Source organism: Lycorma delicatula, chromosome 4 (assembly GCF_047948215.1).
Source record: "Lycorma delicatula isolate Av1 chromosome 4, ASM4794821v1, whole genome shotgun sequence".
Lineage (NCBI taxonomy): Eukaryota > Metazoa > Arthropoda > Insecta > Hemiptera > Fulgoridae > Lycorma > Lycorma delicatula.
The window spans coordinates 217282596-217297553 of NC_134458.1; the positions used below are offsets into that span (position 1 = coordinate 217282596).

Consider the following 14958-nt stretch of genomic DNA (forward strand, 5'->3'; position numbering starts at 1 on the left):
TTCTTTTAAGTTTCTAAATGTATAATCCAAACATAAGAAATTATGTTTTAAAAATTTTATCAGAAAATAATGGATATAGTGCGGAGATCCAACATTTTGAAATCCTTCAATTAAAATATAACACTCTTAAAAAGCATTTGTTCTATGAGTAGCGATTACAATAACGCAATATGACGATTTCAATTTATGGTAAACTTGAGAAATTCTTTGGGCAACAAAAAATAACTGGAAAATAAAAAATTTTTGAACCTGTATTTACAAGCATTTTTTATTTTAACTTATAATGCTCCTAAAGTATATACATTTCCTCACAGGACACACTTTTATAAAAAATGTATCAATAGCTACCCCTCGCAGCTTTGACGAATAATAAGTCTTAGATTTGATGAGAAAGGGGTAAAATGAAAGCCTTTTGGTGAAATGTTATCACATAAAAAAACTGCAAATGCATCACCAATAATGCACCGACATTCACATATTATTATTGACCAAAGTTCCATTTATCAAGCAAATGTAGTATACATGTATGGTGATAAGAGCTGAACCCATTTAATAATGTCTGAATTATGAAGATTTAAATAAAATAATAATAATAATATCCTTATGTAGCTAAACTCTCTCTCTCTCTCTGAAATATACAATCTAAGTTTCACATCCAGGGCAGTAAAACAGCTGTTATACATTAAATTCAAGTACAGCTAGGCAATAATGTGACTTGCTGATATTTCAGGAAATGAAAGCACATAACTAGATGGCATAAAATAGTTCAAAATTCAGATATAATCCCTATTCAAGTAGCAGATGTCAAAAATTGCCTAACCAATATCATCACAAACACTTGGAACAAAGAATGGAGAAGATTAAACACCAAATTGAATGTAATCAAAATTACTTTTATGTTGAAAATCGATATGAAACCGATGGCATCAGGTACAATGGCACTGACAAGACAGAGTATCAGTCACTACAAATAAAATATTCAGCATTCATATATGCTTACTGACAAAGAAAGACCGATGTGTATTGTATGTGAAGCATCTACTTGAAAAGTGTACAATGCATGAAAACTTCAGAAAAGAGGTAGAGATTAAGAAATGATATTACAGCTGATTTGGAAAACTGTAAAGAAGAAACAACAATAACCTTCATACCAGCAGATTTCTAACCTGTTTATAGTAAGCCTTCAGCAAAATATTTATGTTATGTTTGACTGCAGTTCATTTTTGTAAAGTTCATTTTTGTTCATCTTTACACCTGAGTGTAAGATTTTTTCTGACAATTCATGTAACTTACTTAGTTTTATTAAATATTATGTTTAATTTTCTGTTTTATTCAAATGTCAGGGCCCTATACACCCTTTTATCTGACAATCCTAGTGGTGATTTTTCTTTACTTTTAAACAATGTGATGAGGGCTAAAGATCTTAAAGATGATGCCCATGTAATTAAAAAAATTATTATTTTTTAAACCCAAGCTATCCAATCCATCTGCAGCACAGACAGAAAGCAACTCTCCAGTGTGAGAAAGTAAACAATTAAGGCAGTAGAAACAGTTTGATGCTTTTGTATGTTGTCCGACGTACAGAATAAAATTTATAAAGTATTTAACAGCTAAATTACAATAAGGTTCCACCATGTCATACTTATTAACAATAGTTATTCTGAGACATCTGACAACAGATGTGCAGTTGCCTACAATTCTAAATTTATACTTACAATTTCTAGCACTTGTACTTTCAGGCCAACAACCATAATAAGAATGATACTCTCACCTTTCAATATTTTTCGAAAACAATATCATAAAACATCTGACATTTTATTAAGGTTGACAGTTCAATAATTGATCGGGAAATTTTTTCTCCATCTAAGCAATAAATTTCTGTTAGATTCTCTCAATGAAATCAGCTGTGTGTGTAAGCTCTTTCTCTATTCCACATTATTGATGAAAATTTGAAGTTTCTCTGGGCTAGAGATTTGTACAGCAAAGAGCAACTACCGATACTCCCAAAGCGGCGACCTATGATCACTTGATCAATCCAAGGTTCCTCCAGCTTTGCTTACAATAAAGCAGATGCTGCTTTATTGTTGGTTAGAAATAACAATAGCAACTAGATTGGAAAATCAACACATTAGATTGGGGAAAACAAACCCCTCTACAGACTCCAATCTGTCTTCTGAAGCATGTTAACTTCCTTTTACCCACTACCAGGACTCCACTTCCGCATTAACAAATTACAGGACAGCTCTAAAAACAATGTAACATCTGGAAAAGTAATTGCAACTATTAAATTCATTACTTAACCACGTTTCAGTAAATTTAATTACCTCATATTGACAGTATATAACCATAAGGTACACTTAACATTCTGATAAAGTTATCATTACCCCAAATTATTGATTTGGGGTCAATCCACAGGCTATCCTCTGCTGGCAGTCTTTCAACACACACTGAATATTGCTTTAAAGAACCATACAAGAGCTAAAAGAACACTTCAGGACATTTCCCAGGATCAGCAGATGAAATGTGAAAGGAATTATATCCTCATATTTGATCTTGCTTAGTACAATCCAATGATTTTAGTTTTAGGGATTCAAAAGATTCTATAACATTACAAGAGATAATTTTACCACCTGCAGGTGGTCGAAGCGAGTTATGAACAAATCTTTCATTTTTGCTTTCACAGATTTTAACCTTCTTCACTTTTCATCTACATTCTTCCTTGAATTAAATTTCTTTTCAACCATTTTCACTGGCTCAACATTTTTCCTCTTTCTGACATCTGTAAAACCTGGAAGTAGAGCTATTATCCAAGACTGGATTATTATCATAGTTACCAATTTAAAACTAAAACCAGTCTCTACATAAACATTATTAAAGGAGGAACTAGAGTTGTCAGCATTTGAGTACAACTTGGATTCATTCAATTCATCGATGATGAATAAAGAGATGGATTTTTTAACTATGTTTGATTTCTACAGTAAAAATCGTACATTTTTAACAATAGCATTTTGTTTAAGAATGTTATTTTTAATTTAAAATTTTCCTTTCCAATCAGTGCTAAATCATCTCCTAGCACTGAAACCTCACCCTTAAATGACTAATAATTAAATCAGAATTGTCAATCAACGCATGCAACTCTCTGATAAGTTTATAGAACCAATTCCACTTAATATCTGGCATAATCTGTTCGGTTTCATTGATATTGTCAGAAGCATCATCCATTCTACTTTTACTGGTTAACGTTTTCAACTCTGGTAAGATCTAAAAGATTGAAGTTTGTAATATTACTCAACAGCCTTGTCACATTATTAGTCCTGACCGCAGAACCCAATTTTACTTCTTACAATAGTATCTTCATTACAAATAATCCTCATTTTCGTGAACATAAAACATTTGTAGGAAGATTCTTTACACAAATTTTATTAGTAACTGATAATTTTTTAATATGAAAGAAGCAATCTCTAAAAACAAATAAAATATTTCAACAATTTCTGCTTATCAAAAAGGCACTTAATGTAGAGTGCATAGGAAACAACTATTGGTCTCTAATGTAAAGTCTTTTTAAACAAGTTAAAATTTATAACCTAAAAACTACAAACTGAAGAAAATAAAAATATGTAATGTTTAAATAAGTAAATATTAATAAAACAGAAGGAAGAAAAAATACAACTAATAATTAATTTCATGGTTTAGGGTGGCTGAAAGTGCTTTTTATCCTGTCAAGGAAGACAAAATAAAATTTTTTTAATATATAAATAAGGCCTAGTGTATCAATTAGGAAAATAATCATCCAAAAATTAAATAAGAAAAATACGCTGAAAAAAATTGTAAGTGAAAAGATAAAATAATGAACTAGAGAGAAAACAAAGAAAAATGTTTCTGAGACTCAAATGCTAGTTAAAAACAGGCATTCATATGAGTATCGCTAACCACTCAGCTACCAAGAGATTAAAAAATCAACTGGGCAAAACTGTATTTAAATAATCACCATTCAAGTTATTTAGCAGTAACAAACAGTACAACCATAGAGTAAAACTTTAACATTACACAAATAAAACAATTTTTTCTTTACAAAATGCTCTAGAAAAAAGACTGGTGAATAACAGGAAGTTACATGAAAAAAGATAGATGTTTGATAAGTTAAAATAAGAATTAACATTAAATAAAATTCTTAATAATGTCCAAGATCAAGATTAGTCAAATGTAACAATAGTATTATATCAAAATATAAGCAATAGATTAACCTATCAAAATCTAATATACTAATTAGAGAATATTTTTTTGTACGTTGAGCAAGTTTTAATCTATTCAGTTGACATAGTCGATTTACAATCATGATCATGTTCAACTTTTGTTTGTGTTAGGTTTAAAGTAGAATAACTGATGTACGAATAATTAAATTTTTCTGTAAAATTTAGGGGAAAACAATCACAGAAACATTTAAAATTTCATACGCTAGAAGGGCAAGAGACCAGACAAGCTATTCTTGTGTTAGAAGACAGCCTTGTTCAGTCTCTCACCATTTAAAATCGACAATCAAATTCAAAATTTTTTGGCAGTAGATAAAACTGGTGTTTAGATGTTAGAAGAAATGGCAAGAGTCAAAAGACAAACAGAACAAATATTTTACAAGGCGTGAAAAAGAGTACAAAGTGTACACATTTTGTTGATTTTTAATGCCGAAACAAAAACCAACATGTTAAATGCCGGATGGTCAATGACAAAAGAAATCTTTTAAACTGAACCAAAACAGGTAATGAAAGTTAGCACCTCATGTATGAGTCAACTGGAAACAGTAAATGGTGTAAGTGATAATACGATATGATTATCTAAATTAGACATCAGACCATAGCTCATAGAAAAGGTTCTTGTTGCTTCTGCTTGACAAAGTTCTGGCTCATTCTTTAATTTCTATTTCCTTGTTTCGGTAAAAAGATGAATCTGTTGCCCAAGAACTGGCTAACTTTTTTCCAAAAATAAAGACTGTGATGAAAGAGATGAGAAATTTAAGGATATCTTATCAATACAGAAAACTATGACAAGCGAACTAATGTGATTCCAAAGGAAGCATTTTCTTTAATGTTCAACTTGATGTATGAGCAAAATCAAAATAAAAATCGACAACTATAATGAATAAAGATTTTAATAAATAAATATGTGAAATCTGTTGTGATTTTTAATGACCTTTGTTTAGAACTGATACACTGCATATTGTTAAGTAGATGGGATAGTAGGAAGATAGTAGAGTATAGAGAATATATCGAAAGTAAGAGATATATCTACAGGATCCCATATCAATCATAACTATTATATTTTTTAAATGTTACAATTCAAAGAATATGTAATATGAGAATGTCAACAGATTTCTCATATTCAGTTTTCTAGAGGCAAATCACAATATGTACAATCTTTCAAATGACTCAAAATAACAAAAAAATTAAATTAACAGCAATTCCTAACAATCTACATAAAAGGTCTGTAAATAAAGTAATGAGACTGGTTCAGAAAAATGTTTTATTTACAATCCAATTATACATGGACTATCACCTTTGAAATAGTTCCCTTGAGAAATCATGCAATGTTTCAAACAGTTTTCCCACTATTCATAGCACTGTTGGAATTCAGAAACCGGAATATCCTTCAGATGGTCAGTTCCTTTTTTTTATGCATTTTACAATTTTAAACTGGTGTCCTTTAAGGTGGTTTTTTGATGTTAGGAACAGGAAAAAATCGCAGGGACTCAAGTCAGGTAGATAAAGGTGGTTGAGAAACTACAGGAATGTTTTTCTTTGCCAAAAACTCATTGAAAGTGCAATGTGACAAGGTGCACTGTCATTTTGCAGCATCCAGTTGTCTTTGATGGCTGGTCTGATGCAGGCAAGTCTTTCTGCAGTCTTTCACTTGTCAGTATTTACTCGGTAAACATATTGATTTACAGACTGTCCTGTAGGCAAAAACTCCTTATGGACAATATCATTACTATCAAAGAAACAAATTAGCATGGTTTTGATATCTGATTTGCTTGTTTTTGCTGTAGGTGGTGAATTTGAAGTATGCCACTCCTTGCTCTGGCGTTTTGTTTCTGGTCCGTACTCAAATATTCAAGATTCATCACCAGTAATAACATTTTTTATAAAATCAGAATCAGTTTATATTCGCCTTAGAAGATTGCACCACACTTCCACCCTGTTGTTTTTCTGTTCAACAGTGAGGTGTTTTGGGAACAATTGTGCATACATTTTTTCATGTTACATTCATTTGTCAAAATTTGATTGATTGTGGTATGGTTCAAATTTAATTGTTCTACAATCATTCTGACAGTTAATTGCCAATCGTACCATATCAAGTCTCTGATTAGCTCAAAATTGTCTCACTTTTTGACATTAATGGTCTTCCAAAGCATGGATCATCTGGAACTGACTACCAGCCATCTGAAAATGGTTTAACCACCTAAAAACTTGGGCTTGTGACAAAGCTATTGACTATAAGCCCTTTTTAATTTTGAAAAGTTTCAGTAGTATTCTCACAGAGTTTAACACAAATCTTGATTGCACAACATTGCTCTTAATTAATATCACTCATTTTTGTAACGCACAACAAAAACTCGTTTCACCAAAAATTTGTTTACGTCTCATGTGGCAACAATAGACTAAAAATATTAATATCTAATATAAATCAGCTGTTCATATAACCATACGTTTATTAGTAACTTTACAGTGTTGCCACTTTGGCTACCAAAAAAAAACTAATCTCATTACTTATTTACAGACTTTATACGACTGAATAGTTCTTCATACAGAAAAATATTTTACCTTATCATACAGCAAAACAGGAGGATTTAAAATCCTTCCAGATACAGGTGTAAAACGATCTGCAATACTGATGCCGAAATCTCTAACACACGGGTCAGAATTGAAGTCAGCCATTCTAATCTATAAAAATAATATTAAATTATTATTATAACTAAAATACTATTTTATACATATAAAGATAATTCAGTTGCATTTTTGCAACTTTTCCTTATATTCAATGAAAATATGATGAATGATCATTTTGATTTTCATCCTTATAATGGATTAAACATGTTGAAAAAATGTTTAACACATCTGACCCATCAAAACAAATTTTACATTCTCTTTATAAAAAAGTGTATGAAAACAGGATAGAAATTATAAACAACTTTCCAGATATTAGTCTTCATTGCGATGTGTAAGGCTGCAACAGGTAAATAAACTTTAAAAAAAATAATAGTTACGGTACTACACAACAATCCTAAATCAAATTCAGTTAGGATGTACTATTGTCCACTATCTGCAGATATTAATGTAAGGTTTGTCAGCGGCCCAAGGTAACATGATAAAACTTCCATGACATAAGTATTTTGTATATCCTCTCAATTTTCATAATTTTTATCCTTTTACCGGTGAATAGTTACATCCAGTATATATCCACAGATTCTATCAGGTAGAAAACTACATAAAAAGACTGCAGCTATATGAAAATTCTTTAAAAAATATTTTCCTTGAACTAAGAAATGGACAAACAAATTTTTCTCAGTAAAGATTACACTATTTGAGCCTCTACTTTCCGCCTCTTTTAAAATTTCTGTCTATTATTTTTTTTTTCTATTATAATTTTTGTCTATTATATTAAAAGCTGAACTTCTTTTTTAATACCATTTAAGAATAATAATCTTTACTTTGTTAAAATGTAAAGGATATCATACGAGAACAGATAATTTTGAACTGTTCACAGCAAAGCTGTTAATGTCAGGACTGTGGTCTGTTCCCCAGCTGATTCTATTTAGTCACAATGATGTGTCAGTCAGGAATGCATCAAAGTACAAATAAAAACATTGATATGACTACACAAGAAATTTCATAATCTTGATCCAGGTTCTATTGTTTACATTTAAGAGCAAGGGCTGAATATTTTGAAACCACATATTCAGTGTCGATTACAAAGCATCTAGGTCTAATAAAAAATATCTGAATGTCAGAAATTGTTGAACAAACCACCATCAAGCATCAAGAGTATTAACTTAAGATTTGACAAATTTCATCTGTTAAAATTCAGTGGTAATGGAAGTTTTATTTTTGCTAAATAAAATCTTAGTAAAAGGTGATAAAAATAAAACTTCCCTCAAAAATCTTTGGACATTGATGAAATCCACTTTCACATCAAAATTGTAATGGAATTATAAAGCCAGAGTTTTTCAAAAATGGGAATGTGACTTCAGAATAGTATAAAGACGTATAAGTCAGTTAGTACTGATCAATAAATTAAACTATTACCTGATGATAATTCCACATGGTTTCAGCAGGTTGGAGCTAAAGCCTGTAATGGAAAAATCGATCTGCTTTATGAACCGATGTCTTTTAATAAACTATTTCGTGCTCTGGAATAGCAATATGATTAGGCTTGCAGCGATCACCGTATGTTTATATGAAATCTCTTCTTACAAGAATTTAATCTCAAAGACAGAAATCAACATTCACTCATTACTACCTTAACAGAGTACTGAACTGAAGGCTAGTCTTTAGTCTAGCCGTTGGAGCAAGTTAGAATGAAGAATATTCCTTCACAATAGCAAGAATGCAATTTCATTCTGTGACAGCGACTGTTCAAGAAACAACTTTCATATTAAATGATTGATACATAATTTTAGCTTCAATTTTCAATTATATATGAATGAAAAAAAAAAAAAAAATTAATTTAAGTAGATATTTACTTTAACTGCTAATTCTCTAAACAATCTATTTTACAAAATATTTAGAAATTATCTCTAAATAAAAATGAGAAAATATATAAATCAAGATTAAAAAAAACTATAATGGTTTTTGTCTTAGCAGATCAATTACAACATAATCATATACTCACAGCTTCCAGAATCTTTCTTTTTCATACATCTGCAGGTTGTGCAGCACTTCGAACCATTGACGCTGTTTGTTTTTCATTAAGTTTTTTTGCTAAAGCCTGACCTTTAGCAATCGTACATAACTAAAAGGAAAAAACACAATTCTTTTTTAAATAACAAAAGAAACATGAAAATCAAGTTTTTATATCTAATTAAAGTAAATATAAAAGCATGATTTCATATATATTTGTTTAAGGTAAACTGAAAAGTTTAAAAGTTTTATTTAAATTCTGAATTGGAAAACCCGCCAAGGAAACAGTAATAATATTTATGGTCATGATGTGCCTGACATACAATTAGCAGATTTAATCTTCTCTAAATGTCGGTCACATAATGCGCAATTAATAAGTAACAAATATTTTTGCAAGATTTTTGAACATTTTGTTACATACGAGGATAAATCAATTACTATCCACAATTTACTTATACTTTTGTTTATATTGGTAGTACTGTCGTGTTGCGTAGATGACGCATGCATGGTTTAATTGCTGTTATGTCTATACAGGTTTGATGCTGCCTGCCGTTAACCATGGCTGCTCTGCTTTCTATTTGCACCAAAGAAGAGCAACGTTCAGTGATCCGTTCTTTGGGTCGGAAGGTGTATCAGGGGCCAAAATTCATCTAAAACTTTTGGTACAGTATGGGAACAGTGTGTTGCCACAACGAAGTGTCTACGAATGGATTGAAAAATTAAAAAATGGTCGCACAAGTGTTATGACAAAGGAGCCAGACACGATCGTTTACCACCACAAATGAGGAAAACATTGAATGTGCATGTGACATGGTTTTCTTTGACAGACGAGTAACTATTGATGAAGCGGCACATCGTTTGCAAATTAGTCACTGTTCTGTCTACGAAATCATCCACAACAGAATTGGGTTTCATAAAGTCTGTGCAAGATGAGTCCCAAAAAACAACTCAAACAGTTGCATAAACAAACACGCTTGGACATCTGCCAAAAAGATTTGGATCGCTATGGTAACGAATGGGACATCTTCTTAGACAGAATCGTCACTGGTGACAAAACATGGATCCATCATTACAAGCCCCATAAAGGGAAACCCAGCATAAAGTTTGGCACTCACATTTGTTCCTCCATTTCTGGATATTCTATGCTGGACGAAACCTCTAGAGGACATGCCATATTGATGACACTACACATGTACTGAATTGCTGCTGGGGAAGCGTGAAGACAACACAACCCGTGCTGCCACAAGACGATATATCCCTTTCAGTTCACGAAAATGGCAAAAGTCTAACTTATTTTTTTTGTCGACCTATATCAATTTTTTTGGGATTAACATGAAGGTATAGGTGCACAACTTACAGAGTTGAAGTTTATTCATCTGAACTTCTGTGACTTACTTTGCTATAATGGGACCAATTTTTTTGTAATGTTAATTAATTTTTTTTTATAATGCCAATTTGGAAAAAATATAATAAATAACACCAATCTTTTGTACGTAAATATTTGTTTTTCTCTTATATATTTTAATTATCTGATGCTTGTTTACCTATTCTAAATGTTATTATTTTAAATTTTAAACACTTTTAAATTAGAACTCTTAACATTTACAAATAAACTGGCTTCACAATTGGAAAAACAAACAGTCAAACATAAAAATGAATATTTATTTGCTTGCATCCTTACATATTTACAATACTAAATTTGATACTTCTTATGCTACCTAAGTAAACATCATCACACAGCTACATGCAAACTATCACCTGATATCTGGCATTATAGTATTCTCCATGACCAAACAGAACAGAACTTGACAAAACAGAACGGCAAAAGAGCAGAACATATATTTAAATTGGTCTAATTTCAATTGATTAAAGAAAATACAGTATTTATTTTTTGACTATTGAAGGGAATAATTGGAATAATACTCATATAATATAATTAAATTTTCTAGTGAAATTTATTTAGAATTCCTGACACAAAACGTGCATTTAAATAAAGTAAAGAACATATAAGTAATATCAGATTATCTATTTATTATTAAAGTAAAGTAATTTATTTATTAATTTTGTATTTAATCATTCATATTTATCGCATAATGGCAGAATAGGGGAGAACAAATACCCATTATTTTTATTTTGACATTTTAGTTAATTTCTGTATAAATACTAAATTAATGGTCTGAGGTCATAAAATATCATCAGTAGTATCATTTCACTGAATCTGATAAAAGTTATTCTATAAAAAACAATATTTCTATTAACTATATAATTTAAGTTTTTTTGTAATAATTCCTCACTTCTGATGATTATTTTTAGATTGTTTTTTTATTATAACGCAAAGATCTAACTTAAAATATAAAAAATCTGAAGATGTGGCGAACCAAATCTGCAGTCATTAAATAACAAATAAATAAATGTGGGTTTTAATTATGCATAATTGTTAATAGAATACGACAGTATAAAAATTGTAAATAAATAATCTTCTTTGGCCAGACTTATTGCTGAAAATATTCAATACTGCTACATCTTTATTCAAATATTTATTAATCACTTTGTTCATTACCAACCTATTTTAATAAATGTGGGTTTTAATTATGCAGAATTGTTGATAGAATACGATGGTATAAAAATTGTGAAAATGCCACAAGTAGATTTCCTTTGGCTAAACTTAATATGCTGACAATTGTCTATGTTATGAAGACGAAATGAAAATTTAAAAATTAAAATTGAGAATCTGTAATGTGATCACAGGTAGTTTTTTTTCATTTCTTGGAAAAGCATATTCAAATTCGTATAATGGCTTAGTGTAATTATTAATCCATAATCTTTCTTATAGGATTTTAAGAAAGCTACCTGCTATATTTTATTGTATTATTTTTTCAAAAACCGATCAAATATTTTAAAAACTCTTTTAGTGCTTGATAGTATTTAAATTTTGTAATTTTACTTACGGTTAAGTTTTTTCAACCTATAACATTCTATGACAATTCTTTTGATGACTAGGTAAAAGTGTTTAAATTTATAACATAGTGTTTTTTTTTATTTATAAGCAAATAGAGTCTATCGGTATTTATACTAAAACCGAAGTGTTTTATCCCATTACTTAAACAGTAGGTATGATTAAAGAATAAAATTAATAATAAACATTTTGTTTCTTCCCCTATTCTGCGATTATGACAAAAAATAAATGACTAAATACAAAATAATTATATATTTAGGGAATTCTAAATAAATTTTATTAGAAAATTTAATAATAAGTATATTATATAAGTATTTCTCTAATTATTCCCTTCAATGGTCAAAAAATAAATACTGTATTTCTTTAATCAATTGAAATTAGACCTAAGTAAATATGATATGTTCTGTTTTGTCATAGAACCGTATTCTCATATTAGATACACAGATACAGACTATAACCTTCTAACAATTCATCTATTTTTCCTGTAGTTATGTTGCAATCAGGCAAACATCCTGTATGTACCATATACAAAAGCCTACATTCTGAAATGTTATATGACTGATATAAATAAAAATATTAAAGTGGTTGGCGCAAGAGAGTGTAACATTAATCTTTTCATCCAGTTTACAATTACAAAACCAAATATTTATACGCTCCTTAGAAGCTGAATTGTTATTAAATATGAGATGTGTAAAAAATATTGAACTTGCATAATAAAACTTTTATCAATTTATTTACCACTTTACATAGCTATGTCCCCTTCAAAATAGTCCCTATTATTGGTGATGCTTCGCTTTCAATCTTTCTTCTGTTTTTGAAACATTTCTTGGAAACTTAACTTTCTTGGATGGCATGCAGCTGTTGTATCATGTTTTCCTCAGTCTCATTTTATAGTTTCAAAACAACATCCTTTCAAGATTGTTCAATTTAGACAAAAGAGATCTACAGAGTAAAGTGGTGAGGCATGACACAATTACCTAGTTTTAATTATTAGTTTTGCCAGATGATGGATAAGAAGTGGAGCTTGTATATTTTCATTGTGTAACATACTTGCACAACTATGATTTTCGCTCAGTTCAGGCTTCTTTTAGGGTACAGCATACCTCAAATGCCATAAAACTTCCATGTAAAACTCCTTGTTTAGTGCCTGACCACAAGAAACAAATTCAAAATGGGCCAAGCCTTTCAATTCACATTTGATGGGCTCATATGAACTATTTTTTTGGGTCAGGACGATTCTTTCCCCACCATTAAGATGATTACATTTCAATTTCCATATCACAGCCATAAATCCAACTCTCATTGCTATAATGTTTATCAAAAGGTTTTATTGGCATCAGCATGATGAAGAAGGTTTTTACTGATGTTATTGTGATTTTATCTGATCCTTGATCAGCAAATGCAACACGAATTTTGCAAATGCAAAAGTTTTTCAGTTAAGACTGCATTACCTGATGCTACGCTAACCTCAGTAATGTCTATCACGGTTACGGGGCTAGCTTCAGGAACTGTATCAATGTTATCGTTTGTTGACATAGAAGGTCATCTAAGGTCCGAGGACGTTCATTTGTTACAAATGGTTCATCATTTATTTAATTATTCATTTATTTTTTATTTTATTATTAATTATTTGTTACAAATAGTTCCCTGAATAATTGCTGAAAATTTTAACTGTCTTAAATAAACATTTTTCGGAATTTAAGCAAAATTTAATCCCCAACAATTGTCTTTAAGACCTTTCATTTTCACTTAATTAAAAAACCAACAGTAGTATACAAGTTTTCTCAAACTGTTGTTAGCTCTAAATGAACAATGGGAAAGATGCAATAAAGACCACTGTTCCTGAAAGTTGTCGATTGCTACATTTCAATTGTTGAAAAACTCTCTATATATCGGTTGGGATCTATTACAGAAGCTTGATTTTTTTTTAATACACCATCATATTGCTATTTTATTTATGCTAAATGTATACGAGGTGTAGCTATTAAATAACAAGACTAATGCTGCTACAGAAGAATTGCGCATGCACTAAATTCATAAGACCGACAGTTGTTTAGTATAAAGCCTTCTCTTACGATTGTTGCCACTCCAGTTTCTGTAGACATATTAGTCTGGTCATGGTCTTTGTTTGGATAACATAAGTGTTTTATTAGAGCAAATAAGTGTCGTAAAATGTCATATAAAACTTTGTCTCCCTTCCAACTCAAAAACGGATAGAAATATTGAAAAAATTGGTTCTTATCCGATCTGACCGTCTGTTAACTATTCCTGTCTTTATTCAACGTCCTTGCTCAGCTCCGCGAAAAAAATAAGAAAAAACTATCCGAATTGCGGAAGAACAAGTCATGGGTTCTTCACCAGGACAACGCACCAGCTTACACTACATTGTCTGTCAAGATCTTTCTAGCCAAGTATAACATACCAGTGTTAGATCCTCCACCTTATTCGCTTCACCTGACACCATGTGACTTTAATCTGTTCCCCAAGGTCAAGTCTACATTAAAAGGAGCATTTCAAATTGTTGAAGCTGTGAAAGAAAAATAGGCACGTGTCATGAAAGAGTTCACAGAAGCCTTCCAGCACTGTTTCAAACTACAGAAAATACACACTAAGCGTTTTAGGGATAGAGAAGAGGGTGTAGATTGAAGGGGATAATAACTAAATATGAATAAATTTAAAATAAAATATTTTATTACACCATTAGTCTCATTATTTAATAGCCACATCTCGCATAGAATAATGACCTCTGGATTCAATACTACAAGAAGTTATTCATTTCCAATGATAAAAATTAAATTTTTAAATAATCTAGTCTTTATACTTCATTATATATTATACTTTATATATCCAAAATGGTAAATAAATAAAAATAAAAAAACTGAATATTCGTGTTTTAAGAAATATTATATTTTTTAATTATTTCCTCCTCTTTATTACCTCTAATTTCAACAGAGATTTTAAAAAACTGATAGTGTCATTTTAAGTCCTTTTATCAAATGCTCACTGCGTAAGAAATAAGGTCTGTAAGATGTAAAAAATACCATCTGGTGGTATACATTCAATTAATTTCAAATTTTTGCTTTATCTAATCTCACAGATTAAAGATCGTGTGCA

At 30.4% G+C, this 14958-nt stretch overlaps 1 pseudogene; it reads right to left on the reverse strand.

The window, feature by feature from the left end:
* LOC142322803 (protein argonaute-2-like) overlaps positions 1-14958 on the reverse strand; it is an 82475-nt pseudogene that overhangs the window by 56368 nt on the left and 11149 nt on the right.